The sequence below is a fragment of the Vollenhovia emeryi genome, unplaced genomic scaffold, assembly GCF_000949405.1.
Source record: "Vollenhovia emeryi isolate VEMERY1.0 unplaced genomic scaffold, V.emery_V1.0 DF939312.1, whole genome shotgun sequence".
NCBI classification, from domain to species: Eukaryota; Metazoa; Arthropoda; class Insecta; order Hymenoptera; family Formicidae; genus Vollenhovia; species Vollenhovia emeryi.
In genome coordinates this window covers 38,509-53,484 of record NW_011967054.1, presented here as the reverse complement: position 1 = coordinate 53,484, position 14,976 = coordinate 38,509, and the positions used below count along the sequence as shown (strand labels likewise).

The following is a 14,976-nucleotide window of genomic DNA, read 5'->3' as shown; positions in this document are numbered from 1 at the left end:
TGTAACAGATTACACGAAATTGATAGATAATTAAAAGCGCGGTGCGTAAACGAGATGTAACCGCGACAAAGTACCACGATTTACCTTCAAATTTTAGACGAGTTAGTCTCGTGAAATATGTATACGTTGATAAAGAGCCGTCGCCTCAACATGCAATTCGTTTCTCGTTACAAGCTTGTAGAAGCTTAGTAATTAGTCAAGGATCGTTACTTGTTACTAATGAAGGTGTGCAAATCAATAGTGTTTTATCTCTGCATTTATCGCGATCGAGTCTTGGAAACCGATAACGCTAAAGTAATAACACGCACGGAGCGACTCTCGCGCACTGCTTGCCGGCTCGACGTTCGGCGAGCGAGTGAGAGAGCGCGGCGACCTTCAGTACACGATGACACGCAAAAACATCGTACGTCACCGCGCCGAATGAAAAACACCAAAAAAAGTTGAGAATTCGTTGTCCCCTCTACGTAATGGAAAATTCCGTACTTAATATTTTACATTACTTTATTCCGTGACTGTTACTACGTTTTGTGTATTATTCTGCGGATTTATTGGTATTGATTAAATTAACGACAATCGAGACTATGTTTCGAAACAAAAATCGTTGTTACTTAAATTCTAATTACCTGCAAGATTAGAGATTTTGCCTCAAGAGTTAGTGTATACAAATGTACATTTCTAAATTGCAAATCTTCATTTACAATGAATCTAAAAGGAAAGTGAAGCACACCGCGCTCCGAGAAAACCAATCAATATCGCGGAAAAGAAGCCTCAACTGTTCGATATTAACGTCATTCGTGCTGGTAACATCTCTTTTTTAGAAAGGGAAGAAGGGAATAAAAATACTAACATGCTGTATACATATAACATTATAAAGTTCTCAGATAATTGCACCAATGTTTCAACGGAAAAATTACAACGTCCACAGAGAAACTAATTTGTAATAAACTAACATCTCTCATTTATTTTTAAATAAACTGGCTGGGCAAAATATTATTCGTTACGTGTTATTAGGTTACTAAAGTGTTAAGCAGAATGTTAGGGACATAATGTATGCACTTTTTGTATGTGGAAAGTTCATAATGCTTCGAATTTTCCACATAATACAAAGTGTTACTGCTTATTTCGTTCCGTCGCCGCGACTTTCTCATTATAAAGTTGAAGTGCGGCAAGCATCGTGAACGACATTAAACTAATCTTTAAAAGATGGAGACGACAGCGCCCTAGGCGGGCGGCAAAGATTTGTGGGGAAAGTTTTGCAAAATTGAGACCACGCGAGGCTTGATGAGCGCCGTGATTTATGCACTTCATTTCTCAGGTGAGACCGCGAAACCCTATATTAAGGAACGACTGCAGAAAAGTTTCACTCCCGCGTTCTGCATCCGCGCGCAGAAATCATATTGTCGTTACGCCTGGCGTCGTTGACGACGGTACGTGATAGCGCGATTTGTGAGGTACTTACCCTCTAATAAGAAGCGATCGGTTTGTTTTACAAGCCGAGTGAGAACATTTTGCATAACATTTATCAAATTTTCTGTCAAAAATCTAATTAGTAACTATCTTGGAACAAATAAAGTTCACGTTATTTAGTTGTAACTTAATTTATAAGGAAATGATTGAAGAAACGAGACTTATCTCTGAAGAAATGACATAAAAATATATGATAAGATATATATAATTTTTCCTTAAATATATAAATATTTATAAATTTAACAATAAAAAATTATATATGTATATACATGACTAAACGTATCTGTCAGAAAATATACGTGATTGAAAGTTAAATGTGTGCTCAAAATTAATATAGAGTGTAGGTTTATAAGTACACTCTACTTGAAACAAATTTTTATACAAGCTTTATGTTGGCAATTATAATTAAGTATAATTCATCAATTATTTTCTATATCATTCCACAATAAAATTCAGCCATTTCTTAAATAGCTCATCTCTTATTTTCTATATCGCTTTATAATAAAATCCAGCTATTTTTTTTAAATAGTCCATAACGTATGCGTTATGCTATTTCTGGGACGAACACGTTCCATTGATGGATATAAAGACAAAACAAGATAAAATAGAATAAAACACGAGAAATCAGATAAAATAAGACAAGAAGATACAGTGATGCCCATTGGGCATTAGTAGGCATTGGTGTACATGATTGTGGTCAGCGGTTTACCCCATCGGCCCGCGATTATGCGAAGAAAATCGTCGATACTCACCGGTGAAAATAGCGCCGGGCAGCAATGCACAGATGCTCAAGTACACCAGCAATACTCCCCGAGCTTGATGCACCTTTTGGCAGCAGTCCAGCTTTTTCCCGCTCGCTAGGCCACCACCGATTCTTCTTGGCCCGCTCATCGTGCCGCATAGTTTTCGTTCCGACCACGTAAACCACGCGCGTTACACTCGGATTAGAGCGCGAGAAGTTTAATAATGCCTCACGTGCTTCCTTCCTCCCTCCCTTTCTTCCTTCCTTCCTTCCTTCCCGCCTTCCACTTTCGGTTCTCGTACACGTGACGCGAGATTTCGTAACGATCTTAAAGCGCGTGCCGCGGATGCGAACTACATTCATTAATAGGATGCGATTGCATCGGGTGTGGCTGGCTGCATTGTGCGGGCGGCCGACTTGCGAAAGACACGCGCTGAAACGACCTCCCTTTTTCACAATACGAGTTGTTTTATCGTAGCATTTTGATTTTGTGTTACACGGGGAAATTCCACTCGTAAACGAGTCCGATAAAATTTCGGTGATTGAAGTTATATCACCGAAAACTAGTTTCCACTCTGCGCACGAAAGTCGTTTCTTCCTCGCGGTAACCTTTCGTACCTTGATATTGGATAGTTAAAATAGGCGATTAAGGGTAATTGTAGAAATCATCCGAGTTGCTTGTATCAAAGATTTGCTCTGTTCAACGATCGATTTATTTCGCAGCATGCAAGTCAATTTTTTTAAGTATTTATACGTATAATTGTCTCACCAATCGTATCTTTTTTTACTTATTTCATGTGGTAATCACTTCTTACTTTCAAATTGCACAAAAGTATATAATTAAAATTAAACTTTTAATTTTAATTATATACTTTTAAAATTATAATTAAACTTTTTATTCCTGCATTATATTTCGTAACTGAATTTATCGGGGAATGCACTTTAAAGTAAATGTTTCGATACTCTGCTAGGAAGTTCTTAATATTTTCAATAAAATTCTTGAAGGAAAAGATATATCCTTTCAATTGCAGTAATTTACAATTGCGCGTACTTCAGTTTTATTCGCAATTAAGATCATCCATATTATCATAAAAACAGCTGCAGGTTTTAAATCGCAAGCTAACACGATTATATTCAAAACTATAAGTTATATCTTCTTTCCAAAACATTCACCCTCTGACCGCATAATAAATATTACCAGTCTAATATTTTTTATCAGAGATAGAAATTTTGATGAAATTTGAACGGATGAAATTTTCATTTCACACACATAAAAATATATAAAAACGCAACGTCCCTCGTAAACGTTGATTTTGTAACGACAATTGAAATGGATAATTAGACTTTGTGCAGTGCATTCAAAGTATAACGCGAATTGAGATAGAACTCGAAACGCAGCCGTTATCATCGCAGGAGATTGAAATTTGTCGGTGCGGCGATGGAGAGACGGCGAGATGCGTGGAATGTGGCACAAGTTGCCGTACACTTTTCGCCGCGATAACTAATTAACGAACTTCCGTCTCGCTATAGTACCTGGAACCGCATCATTAATGCTAAATTTAACGCGCTGTCACTCAGCCAGCGTAGTAAGACCTGGCAGCATGATAAATGGCATCCGTTTATGCGATTTCAGCATGCCCCTGGCGTTTGATACTAAGATTCGGATACGATGTATTATACGCGTGCCCGTACGAATGCATTACGTTTGTCATAAATTTTGGCAGTTAATTTTCGCGATTATTCGCGTTCCGCGCAATAAAATGGATCAGCACGGAGTTAAATGGCGGTGAAACGACCGTCTTAATTCCTGCACCGTGCCATCATTACGAATGGATGGCAGGAATTTACAGCGCTCGGCGGAGTAATTTCACAATTATTCTGTTTATAATTACATAAATAACCGAAGAAGAAAGAGAATGGAATTTCTAAAGAAACATTAAACTTATTCTCCAAGGAAGTCGCGCGGATAAAATCTAAAAATATACGAAAGCTAAAGATTCCACCCGCGTTTCGAGCCGCGACGAAACACATACGCGGAAAATAAAAGATGTTATATCAACGAGATCAGTGTAACTGAAATAAACTCGTTGAAACAACATTAAGTATTAATGAATGAAAAACGTCAGATAGTTGTCTCAATAATCTGGATATTTAGTTCAATGCTCAAAATTAAAATCCCCAACAGATACAATTGAGTGAATTATTTACGTTTGTGGCAGCCCGTGACGTTAACATTTAATAAGCGACTTAATTTTTTTTTAATTTAACAGTCTTTTCTCCGTGTACTATTTTAATTAAATTAATTTATGATGACGTAAAAATTAATTGAAGGAGAGGAAGAAGAAGGAAGCAATGTTCGTTTCATTAAAAGGAGTTCTCACACGGTTTACGTTCTTTACGATAGGGAGGACATGTTCAATTTGTGACAGGAATTGGCTAAGTTTAGACTAAATGGATGAATCAGACCGATGCTGGCGGCTTCTGTTTCTAGTAAAGATCATAAATTCGTTTTTATCGCACTTTATTTATAACGCGCCTTTGCCGCACGTACACCGAGATGAGTGACATTACTTAATTAAAGTAATTACAGTGATCATAATTTTGTATAACTCCGTAACTTTTTCCCTCTTTTTTTTCGTAACAATTTCTTGTACAAATGATTAATTTATGCATCAGTGTAATGAGATTATGGTATTATATTCAAAAGTTTAATCGTTCAAATAATCTAGACAAATATATTGCAGTATGCGCTTGGATGTTTGTTTCAAGCTACAATTTTGATTTTGTAAAAAATAACACAATCCTTCCGCAATTGATAATGTCAAGCGTAAATTAGGACCGTGTCTTTCCCCCCCTCCCCCTACGATAGTCATAATAATTCCAACCTGGTAGTAAATTCGCTCTAAGCATTAAAATTTTGTTCAGTTTTAATTAAAATGTTTAGCTATTTCGATAACGACGCCGCTGAATTTTATCCGCATGTAGGTTAATTGGGGGCAGATGGATCGTCGAAGCAGCGCTCTTTCCATCTCTATCTTTCAAAACAACCTCGTTAATTTCCATCTAAAAGTCTCGATTTTCCATTAATGAACACATTTCTGGATAAAGACATTGATTTCCGGCACAAAGAGCGACGAAGTTACGCGTTGCAAGATCAAATTGATCCCGATTCGAATTAAAGCGTGGCCAGATAATGACATTCCGCCTTTAATTAATTCGCCGGTGGGCTTTGTACCGGCACGTACAAGCCCCATCGACATCATTACTATGGTCATCGTCGTCTTCGAGTCATTTTCGTGTACCACAAGTTTCAAGAAATTATTTTCTATCACAGCGTGAAAGAAAACGCTGTCTTACTGGCGACAATTTCAGTCATCGAAATGTCGCGATGCAATGGAATTTATTTAACGCACGGCCACCACACACCGTAAAAAAAGTATGTAAAATTACATACATAATAAGTGTAGCGATTACACTGTTAATAATGGAAATATATAAATTTATGTACTTTTACAAAAATGTGCTTATACCATAAATAACGTATGTGTGCAGACAGAAAAGATTCAAGGATGAAATAATTCCGGTATTAATAAAAAATAATGAGCAACATGGAAAGTGATTTTAATTTCGGTAGAATGGTCAAATCTGTTATTGATGAAAATGTTAAAAGTTATTCCGCTATGAATGGCGACACTTGAATGCGTAACGTTCAAATTGACCATTTTCACGGAAAATTCAGGAACATGCAGCCATAAAAAGCATACTGGTTTGAAAATATCACGGCGTGATTTTATGAAGGACGTGTCGAACCATGAAATGCGCATAAAATGACGAATTCAATAGGGCATGAGAAATCCGAACGACAGAATAATGTTTTTTTCTAAACGTTGAAGTACATACATTATTATTATCGATTTTTAGCATCTTATTAAAATTAATTTTGCTTATAATATGAATTTATAAAATAATAAGGAAAATTTTTCAAACGAACTTTGGTTCAAAACTAAAAATCGTGGAAAGTACATTTGCACACACATGTGATAAAATTGATGAAACATTTAATACTGTCAATTGTTCTGTTTAATTTCATTGTTAATTAAGAACAGTATGTATATTCTAAAAAAAAACTTACGAAAACATCGAGGATATGTTTTATACTCTACAACTACATGTCTTAATTCTATCTCAAAGTATTGTTATAATATGTTACATGTACAAATAATATGTTTACATTGAACTAGAATCGTGTTTCCAAAACAACGCGTCAAAAATAAAACTCATAGACCATTGCGGATTTTACATATCTCTGTACAACTTGAAAGTTCACGTCGCAAATTAGTGAAATAACGGAACAAACACAAAACACCGAGCTGTACGTAAAAATAATATTTCTAGTTGTGAATGCGTGCACGACCGCTGAACCTAATCTTGCTCTAGTTATCTCACGCCGAAATAAAATCCGTAAATATCATACGTGTTTGCAAAATCCGCGATTTCGTAAGACTATCAAAAAGTTTGTCGAGGTATTATTTTACGATTTTATTATTCTTCACAAAATAACGTCAAGAGACACTGGAGCCGTTCTTCAAACGTAATAAAGATCAATTTAAAAAATTGGCTTTCCTGTTAGTTAGCCCTCGTGTTATTTTCATTACTTTTCAAACTCTTAAGGCCTGAGTCCACGATGCTAGAACTTGATCCAAGTTCTAGCATCGTGGACACAGGCCTTTAGGATTGCGTCCAGAAAACTGGATCAATTCAAACACACAGTGCGTGTGTACGTGTTTTTGTGTGCATGTGTGGTGCATGAATTGCGCCGGGTTAGTTTTAAGATGCATCGCGATGCACAAAGGGTTAGACGTCGACTCCGCGGACAATGACAATGCTGATGCAAGACGGCAGACACAAATTATCCCTGGGAGGTATTATTAATTAATGCCCTTGTTAAGCTACGGAGCTTGATGGGGAACGGGCGAAAGGAGCGAGATGCGGGCGCGAGATAGCGACCGAGTGTATTGCACAGGTGCGCTGGGTGGGATATAAAACTGGGAACACGTAAAACGCGTTTGTGTGCAACGCACACACGTGCGCGCGCGCGATAACACGGCGTGAATGTACGACATGCAGCGTACGAGCACGCTGGGAATAACGAAATTTTCCGGACGGGACGAATTAAAATTCAAACACTTATATGACATCGTCGAGCGAGGGAAGACTCGTGTGAACGAAGGGAAGGGGAAGAAAATAACGTCGAAAAATAATTTTTGTTGCAGGGCAACGCGTGGACAAGCAAAACGAAATTTTCTCAAGGATTAATGAAATGGATTTCAAGTTGGATGAAAATAAAAATGTACGCGGGATGAAGTGAAATCTAGATCGCAGCGTAATCGCAATAAACGAAATAATACATCTTGCAAAAATTTATCAAAAGTGCAAAATTAATATTTTTGCGCAAGAGATGACGTTGAAGAATAAAAAAAGTTAATATTTTCTGTCCAGTGGGTCTAATGGCATTTGATCACATGCCATACGCCGACTAGAAGCTGTAGAATACTCTTGAAAAGAGCCAAAACCCATGGCCGAACCGTAGTGTTATAATAAAGAAAGTTTCCTGTAGCCAGTTGTGTCGGAACTATTCAACCTAATTGTTAATTAATCACTGGCAATTCAATATTCTAAATTTTGCTTAATATTTTTCGTTCTCTTTTGTGAACTTGTATATTTTAAACTGTATATAAAGTTTGCATTTAATATTACATAAAGCCTTTTGTTCTTCAAGATATTATTTATGACACTTATTTAATCTTGTCGTTTTAACTTTCCCATTTCAACGTAAAATTTCTTTTTGACCTTTAAGTTCAAGACTAGCTTTAAAAACATTAAAAGTGACAAAATAGCGAAATCTCGGAGATCTGAAGCGATACGATAAATAATTATATCGATTTATTTCCAAAAACACGCGCGATTGTCTAACGATAGCTTTTCTCTCCCTTTTTCTTGCTCGTCACCGGCGTAACGGAGTGTGTAAAACCCTTCTATCCCGCATACGTAATTACCAAAGTTAATTAGAATTTTGAAGTCGAAAGAGAGAAAGTAAAAGAGACGCGGGTCTTAAATCGAGAGAGGGAAACGAAACTGTCGACGCATTTAAGAATGTATTAGCCTCGGGAGAGCCGAGCTTGAAATGACATTAAAATGTCGCGGGCCCCTCGTGCCGACGAGCACGGTGACGAAAAAAGGCTCAGCGATTCACAAGCGGTGGAATAATTTTAGCATCGGCAGCCCGGATGAACCGCTTCTTCGAAAGGACGAAATTTTCGACATCCGCTCGCCGTTTTGTCCTTGGCGGTGGCAGGTAACGATTTTGCGTGGGGTCGATGTTGTCAACAATATTAGTTTACCTATTTCACTTTGCGGCATCGAAATTTCCATCGAGCCGTGTCCGCACTTTCTCTCGTGGACGTGTGAATTTTTGTTGTAATCGTGAGTGAAATTTACTCTTGTTTAACGTTTCCGCCGAGATACATTGACATGTAAAGTTAAGAAACGCGTGGAATGAAATAAGAGAGAGAAAATAAATTAAGAGACAAAGCGTTGCACCTCCACTTTTCTCCAAAATTCAACGGAAACAAGCAAGCGCGCGGAAGAGAATCCGAGGCGGAAAATAAGAAGTCGTCAATAGAGTTTGTTAGTTTGCTATACGTTTGAACTTTAATTTTTCATCAGTCCTCAGTGTCATCTTAAAAATTTAAAACCTTATTCATTTAATGTGCTTCATTAATGAAATGATCTATGTTTATTTTTAAGCCCCCCCCCCTCCTCTCCCTCCCTCTCTCCCACCCACCCTCGCACGCGCTTGGTCAAATGTTCATTAAAATATTACCCGTTCTTCTCACCCTTGACGTACGCAGCAATTTGCCTGACAGTTTTATAGAAACACTATTTTTGGAGTAAACAATGTGTCTATCTTCACCGTCCTCGGACTCTCATCGAGCTATCGCGCTTTCGACTATCCACCAACCCCTCTTGAGTCCTCGTGCAATTGGTTTTTCGTGTTCCAAGCACTTCGCTGTCCTCGAAATCCTAATTTCTCGTTTTTCACTCTCCCTCACTCCGCAGCACCTCCGTCATTCGATGGAGCGGGCGGTTCTCCGATGGTGCGACGCCCGCGGAATCTCGCCATTGCGTCCCGCTTGATTTCCAGGGCTTGTGACGGAGGGTTGTACGGAAAATGGGAGCAGATTGTGGTATCTGTGTAAACAGGTCGGAGCTATGCGTACTGTGACAGTTTTTATTTGCTTCCGGTACTCCGCCCCGGCTCCGTTCCTCTTCTCCACGTATTTAAAATGGGTCGTGTCGTAATCTTGTTATTTCGGATTTAATTACCATCGCAGAAATACACCCGCATTTCTATCCCAGTTATATCTTTTTATTTTTACCAGCCGATCGCGTTCTCGTGTTACGTTTATTTAATATCGACGAGCAAATAATTTATTTTACACGAAGATGATTTGTAAAATTTAAATTTCAGCTGTTCTCCCCTTACGCTTATTAGATCACGCAATTAGATTACGCAACTGTTGCATTTTGTGCTCGTTGTTACTTTACACAATTTTAAATTACTCGACTGAAATTACTTGTCAAACAGATTACAAAGAACTGCACTGTCACTTACATCCATTCACAAAGACTTATCGGAGTGTAACGACGATAGAAAATTAATTAAATTGCCTCATTTCGCGAGTCACCTTAAGTGGCACCTGCACACGCCTTTACGCGTCATCACCGAGATCTTGATACATCTCTTGTGGACTCCGCTGCCCACATCGCCGCGAGACGATCGAGATAGATCGGCGCACGTGATACTCGGACCGGCCTGCGAGACGCACTAAATCGTCCAGCTCCGTCTACAGTGTGCTACGCGGTCCCTCTAACAATAAACTTAGGTAAGCCGGCGAATACGACGACGACGACGACGGCGGCGGTATGATGTGCACACACGCGTGTCGGCCACACGCGTGACAAAACAGTCGCACGCACCGTGGGTGCGTGAGCCGCACTAGGCCGCGCGTGATCCACAGAGACGACCCACTCGAGACGCGTCCGCTGGTGTGCGTGGCGTGGCCCGTGATCGTCGTGAATTGTCGTCTGTCGAGGGCGAGGGTGTGTGAGTGCGAGCGAGCGAGATCCATGAGGGTGGAGGAGACCAATTGCCGTCCTCGTTGCGCCGCGGCGATATTGTGGTGGTGCAAGCACTCGCTCCTCGTGAGTCGGGCGCTCACACGGAGATACGCCGAGTGCGCGGGGAACTCGGCAATCTACGTGTGCGAGGAGGAGCCCGCATTCTCGGCACCGCGGCGCCGAAATGCGATACGGCAAATCGTGTTAATATTATAAGGGGAAATACGGAGGAAGTAAAGGGTTAAGCGATGTAAGCGATAACGCGTTGCATATAGATTAACACGGATTGCCGAAACGTGTGTTGTAGTTCTCCGACTGTATTTCCCTAAATCACCGTGCTCCGCAAGACACGTACATTAATTGAATGCGAGACGCGTGAATCGATTAAGGTTGAAATTGCAATTTTACCAATTGTCAGGCAACGGGGGAAATCAAATTTTTGTATAACTCGCAACCGGCTGTGCGATATGATAGGTAAATCTTTCGAAATTATTATATTTCGTAAAGACTTGCATCCACGATGCTAGAACTTGGTCCAAGTTCTGGTTTCAAGAAATCTGTACGTGAAAGCTGCAAGATTGATTGGCCACACATTTTTCGGAACTAGAACTTGGACCAAGCATCGTAGACTAGCATCGTGGACGCAGGCCTTAACAGAACCAGGCGTTTCTCGTATTTGTTCCTATTTGGAGATCGAATGCGCGCCATTTTAACTGGAACACGCTAGTCGAAGTACGATCGATATATGTGATTATAATTAATTGTGCAAACTTATCACTATACAAAGACGCTATTTATCACAATACAAAGGCGATGCGCAGATGTACATAGACGTGCGCAGACTTTCTGACTTCGTGGAGACAGCAATTTCAAACTTCACAAAATTTTTATAAACGAAATTAAATCGGAATGAAAATAATTTTATATTTTTAAATAAAACACCTCTAGTACTCTGGGAAAAGAAAGACAGTTAGCAACCCATCTTGGGGCCCATAATTAGTAATCGAATTATTTGGGTTGTTTGTAACTCTAATCTTTTACAAATTTTACCCCGCATAACTAAAAATCGCAATTAGCTATTCTATCTATGTCCAAAATTTTTAAGTAACACTAATCAATTCTCTCAATTAGTTCTGTCGATATTCAGTAACGCAAAGATAGTTTCCACTTAAGGGGCACTAACCGAAATGTTAAGTTGCTTAACTACAAAAAAACGGTCAAAATTTTTCCCAGAGTAGAATTACGAACAATCCAAATAATTCGATTACTAATCGCGGGCCCCAAAATGGGTTGCTAACCGTCTTTGTTTTCCCAGAGTAGCACAGTGCATTGGCTAAACATTGGCCCGATGCAACTAATTAGGCCAATGTTTAACCAATGTTTGGTCAACGCATTGTGCTACTAGGGACAACCACGCTCATTACTATAATAGTAATAACTTTTCGGTATCGCGACCCATGTAAATGACGAGCAAAAAGAATGGAAGATACGATATAACAAGAAGAAATTATTTTATCAAGAGCAGATTGTTCCAACCTCTCGGTAGATTAACTAATCGTTGAATCATATGTATGTCTTTGTTCTTCCTTCAAATTAGACAAACATAGAGGTATAATTTAACTATTAGTTATCTTACCAAGAGATTAGGACAACCAGCCCTAAATACACAAATTGGACGCGTTTCGACACTACAGTGTCCCCTTCGGCACGTTACGTCATAAATTATTGTTTAAGAAAGAAAACGAAAAAACTATCAAGTTTAAATGTAAAGTAAACGGTTACAATAAAAATACGTATGCAGCTAGAGTGTTGCGCAAATCACACAAAATTATTTATATTTTGTATCTTTTTGGAAAAAGCTTTTGGTGATGATATATGGTGGTGCTATGCACTCCATGGGCAGAGACGCCTGTGTAAACGTATTAATATCATTCCAGGACACATTGTGTGCAGACATTGCAGGAAATGTTGATTTATAATCTTGATATGTAACTAGGTAATTTTATAGTAAACCTGAGATAACTTTGAGATAACTTCGATATAGTTTCCTTTGCAGAATTCATTAATCTTCATAAATCACACGCGTGCACGCACGCACAAATATTATAATTTGATATCGTCAAGTTAGTTGCAGAAATTGCCTTGAAAAATTTTAGGTACAAGTACCATCGTTTCGTCATTACCGAGTGCAATATCGCGGGTGCAATAATTCGAGTAATCTGGTTGACGAGGCTAACACTAACGATGCAATAGTGGTACAATTGCGAATTCCCGGGGAATGTGCGCGGGATCAAAAATATTTTGTTAGCGGCGTGACGAACGCGCGGCAATCAACGAATGAATTCGGTGCCGGTGTCTCGTTTAATCATACAAATCGCTCATAACGGACGGCTCGTCAATCCGCGCGGCGGGCAGCGTTAAAGGGTTAAGGGCCCGAGATCCGCGGCACAGCGAGCTCCGCTTATCGGGCAGCAGCGCGGCGACGCCGCCGCGTATCGCGCGCGCGGGGAATTCGCGATCGGGCTAATCTACGCGATCCGCGCGAGAGCGCAGCATCCGAGCGTGCACATCTCCCGCGATCGATTGTCCCGGCGCGGCATTGCGGGCCGCTAATCACGAATGCACACAGAATTTGCGATCCATTGCGTTGAACGTGTGCTCCCTTTCTAATCATATGGCGACGCGTAGCGGCAAACGGGACACCGATTTCACGTCTTACGCTTTTCGAACGTGCACACGCCAAGAGACAGAAACAGAAACAGAGACCGAGACAGAGAGAGAGAGGAGGGGGTGAGAGGAGAAACTTCTGCACGTGGGAAAATTTTATTAAGGGAGTCACTCGAGCTTCTCGCGCGAAGCTGCTGTACGTGGGTAAATTTAAATTTCCACCACGAGCCACCACTCCCGGCCGCGAGAAAAGAGTCTTTATCTTGTATCTTGGCATTTTGTTAACTTCTTTTCGGCTTTGCTCGGCGTTGCTCTTTAATAATACGCAATCCCCCTGTTGCTCCACGCCGCACACTGTCCCCCGCGTAAGCAAATTAATTAAGCGAGCTAATGGCGTGCGAATTAATTAGTTTCTTATTTCCACTGCGTCCGCTCTTTAAACGAGCAACACCGCTGCTCGCTGTATAACACGCGTGTGTTTAATTTAATTTAGACGTGTTGTCTTTCGATTCCTCTGATTAACGCGCCCGCTGCGGTGGCAATTGTAAAATTCAACAGATCGTAACGCGGAATATTCCAACAGTCGTGCGGCGCTCGGTGCGTGACATCGCACTCGAGCAATAAAATCGTAGCATACGGGGGAGCAGCGCGACGCATCTATTAACGGCGCTCCGCGACAAACAACATTACTTTCGGCACGCAACATTACCCGTTACACGCATCATAACAGTATCCTGACTCTCCATGCTCGGTCCATTCCGCGGCGGCCCGTGAAGCCTGTTAATCCGCGTGGCGATCCCGTACGGGAAGCCCGGATAGCGCGCGATCCGCGAGACCGCCCCTTTTCCAGCTCGCGTGACAGCCGCGGGGAAATTCGCGATTTGTGCACGCCGACAAGGGCGACCGACACGAGCCAGGGACACGGATCCTGAATGCGACGCGCGCTATTGCCTCCGCCGGAGACGGCGGAAGGAGGACCGACGTATTATACCCGCGCGAGCGCCATGAAAAAAGCGCGCCGATGGGTGCCAGAAATATTATGCGGATAAAATATTCATGGTTATCGGAGCTCGCGATCGGGACCGGCTTTATTTTACGCGATGAATAGAAATGGCGCCCCGCCCTCGTCGACCCGTGGAACACAAATTTTTCCCATCTCCTCCCGGCGAACGGCGGAAAAAGAGAGGTGCCGCGACGGGATTCGGTATTCCGTTGTGCGTGAATAATTATATATCGAAGCGTATTATAAATAAGGAGACGCCAGGCCGAAGCATGAGTGATTATCAGTTATAATAAAACATGTTTATTAGTCAGGCGTATAATTGCGAAATGCGAATGTTTCGGCTTTACATCTTCGGCACGTACCAACGACATTAACTACACCGGAATAACTAAAGGAATAAAATATAATAACGCATAAAAAGAGTAATTTGAATTAAAACTATTTTTTAACGCGTTGGGTAAAAGGCACAATAAGGAAAGTACAATAAACGCGTCAGTGTCGCAATTATTGCGAGTCAAACAAGTCAAAGAACTGGCCACAAATTATCCGTCGTTGAACAGCGCGAATATATTAGTCCATTGTGTACGCGAAACAGGAGAATTGTAATCCGAAATATATTATATTACGTTTTTCTGCGGTAAAGAGATTAATTCAATATAATCATGTTTTTGCCATTACATACGTTTATCATATTAAATTTTCGGGTTTTAATTAATAATTAGCGATATTTCTTCATATTAGCGAGACTAGATCGATTGATAGCATCGCTCAGAAACATCCAGACGCCGGTGTAAGACTTAACGATAATTCCTATCTACGTTTTCGATTCGTGCGCCACGCGGTGACTCTGATAAGGAACAATTTCTAATTCTCATTTCCCACCGCAGTCTGCTCAAATGCAACGTTATTATTCGAC

At 40.5% G+C, this 14,976-nt stretch overlaps 1 pseudogene; it reads right to left on the bottom strand.

The window, feature by feature from the left end:
• The window catches only part of LOC105558782, a 130,314-nt pseudogene extending 120,043 nt beyond the window's left edge, over positions 1 to 10,271 (bottom strand).
• Positions 10,272 to 14,976: the final 4,705 nt, after the last annotated feature.